The sequence below is a fragment of the Gastrolobium bilobum genome, unplaced genomic scaffold (assembly GCF_033153095.1).
Source record: "Gastrolobium bilobum isolate Gb01-03AN ecotype WA unplaced genomic scaffold, APGP_CSIRO_Gbil_v1 utg8703, whole genome shotgun sequence".
NCBI lineage: Eukaryota > Viridiplantae > Streptophyta > Magnoliopsida > Fabales > Fabaceae > Gastrolobium > Gastrolobium bilobum.
This window is the reverse complement of record NW_026895474.1, coordinates 157254-159776: the sequence shown is the minus strand read 5'-3', so window position 1 is coordinate 159776 and position 2523 is coordinate 157254. Positions and strand designations below refer to the sequence as shown.

The window sequence follows — 2523 nt, the reverse complement described above, 5'->3', positions numbered from 1 at the left end:
ATGCAAGGTATTCTTCCAGCTCTTCAAAGTCCTTAATGCATATCTCTGGCTGCAAATGCTCCTGTTGTTCTTCTCTTATGACCGAGTCAAGGATCGAAATGCTAGAGCATTCCGACCAAGATAGTTCTTCCCAACTGTACACGGGATGGTGAATATACCAGGATCCTTTAGTTTGGGAGGAATTTTAGTCAGGTACTTGCACGATTGTTGAGTGAGGGCTACGGTCTCAAACTCTTCGATCTTTCTTCTTTTTGACAAAATGTCCTTCATAAATTTTGCATATGAAGGCATTTGCTCCAGAGCTTCTACTAGAGGGATATTTATGTGAAGTTGTTTCATCAAGTCAAGAAACTGGCTAAACTGCTTATCCTCCTCGTGTTGCTTTTTCAACCTCTGTGGAAAAGGAGGCTCGATCGGTTCACTCCTTCTCTTGCATGGGGGAACATAAGTTGGAAGTGAAACTGGTTCACTGACTTTTGTTTCCCCAAGGTCTGCTACAGGTGTTGCGTCATCCGGTTTGATTTCAGCAGACTCATTGCTTTGGACCTTCTCTTCCGGTCCTGTCTGAGCTTCAAGGTGTGAAGGGTCAGTGGCTTCTTCAACTTCCTTTCCTATGGGCTGTTTTGCTGGTTCGCGCTTTCGAGGTCGTGCCACTAAGTCTGAGGGTGGTAAAGTCTTTCCATCTCGTAGGCTTATAGCATTACAATGCTCCTGGTTATCTTGAGACAGCTTTTCTGTGTCACTAGGGAGTGTCCCTGGTTGCCTCTGTTTGAGTGCTCCAGCCAGCTGACCAATTTGGGTTTCTAGGTTTCGCATGGCTGCGCTGTTCTGATTCATGTACTCCTTGACAGAAGTCTCAAAGGATTGGGACTTCCCTTCACCCTTAACCCAGTTTTGTTGGTTCTGCCTGGAATACGGGGGTCGGTTCTGGTAGTTTCCTCCACTACCTCCAGCATTATTCTGATTCCTCCAGCCTCGGTTATTGTTCCCTTGATGGTTGTCATTGCTCCTGTTGTTGTTGTCATACCCTCCTGCATAGCACACAGCAGCTAGATTGTTACAGTCCTCATATTCATGAGGACCTCCACAAGTGGGGCAACTCTGACTTGATTGAGTCAAAAGAAGTTGCTCAGTTGTTTTTTTCTGTTCCATGGGCTTCCAGTTTTTTATAGTGTTCTGGAGCGAAGCCATTTGTGCAGAAAGAGCATCAGCTGAACTTAGCTCAAGAACTCCTGCTTTCTTAGGAGCACTGTGTCGTGTGGAAGGCCATGAAATATGTTTTTTTGAAAGTTTTTCCAACAACTGGTAGGTTTCTGGATAAGTAAAATCCAAAAGATCTCCCCCTGCAGCTGCATCAACAGTTGCTTTCAATGGTGGGGTTAAACCATGATAAAAAGTGTGGATGATGCCCCCATCAGAAACTCCATTATTCGGGCAAATTCGTATTAACTCTTTAAAGCGTTCCCACGCTTCATACAGACTTTCTCCATCATACATTTGAAAAGAAGCTATATCAGCCCTCACTTGGGCTTGTTTTGCTTGGGGGAAAAATCGGGTAACAAACTGTTCCGCCAATTGCTCCCAACTGGTGATGGAGTTTGGGGGCAATGTTCTCCTCCATTCTTTGGCTTTTCCAGCTAAGGAAAATGGAAAAAGCCGCATCCGCATGTTTTCTTCCGAAATACCATGAACTTTGAAATTGTCAACTATCTCAGTGAAATTGTCCAAATGACTGTGAGGGTCTTCCATGGGTAGTCCATGGAACTGACCAGCGTTCATGATCATTTGGAACATTGCAGGTTTTATTTCAAAGTTCGGGATATTCAGAGGAGGGGGAACATAGCCTCGTTCTGGACCATTTCTGAAGGGAGCAGCCATATCATTCAATGATGGCCCTCTTCCTCCATTCGGTCCTTGTTCAGGCTCATGATTATGATTTCCATTGTTATCATTGTTTACAACCTCCTCCATTATAATGTTTTTCAACCTTTGAACTCTTCTTCTATTTTTGAAGGTTCTCTCGGGTTCTGGATCAAAAAGTACTATTTCCAGTCCAAGTTCTGTAGGTTCTGTGCTCATACAAATGGAGGAGGTCTATTAAAACAAAAAGACTACGATCAAACAACAAAAATGTTTCCTTAAAAACGCCCTTTCTTGCCAAATGATCCCCGACAACGGCGCCAATTGCTTGGTCGAACCGAGAGCTGCTCGGGAATATTTTTTCAGAGAGCAAGAGTGTAGAGTAGTAATCAGGATTGCCAACAGGAGCAATCTACTCTGACTAAGAGCAACCCTCTTCAACTATACGCAAGCGTACGTGTCAAGCAATATAGGGTATTGTAGCCCCAGATTTATCGTCCTCAGGGAGCAGTTGTGAAGTAAGAAGCGCTAAAGGAAACTTAATTTGTAAAATGGAGCAATAAAAGAAATTACTATTCTCAGCTAAGCTTCACAAAGAGCAATCTCTGGGCAGCTAGTTAAACAATGTTAACCATTCTGAACCAGATGAGAGCAGTGAATGAC

General features: G+C 43.8%; 1 non-coding gene across 1 annotated transcript; it reads left to right on the top strand.

The window, feature by feature from the left end:
• The first annotated feature begins 1420 nt into the window (after window positions 1–1420).
• On the top strand, window positions 1421–1525 carry LOC133313580 (small nucleolar RNA R71). The gene has a single exon (XR_009751831.1). It is a non-coding gene; the product is annotated as a small nucleolar RNA R71 (small nucleolar RNA).
• Window positions 1526–2523: the final 998 nt, after the last annotated feature.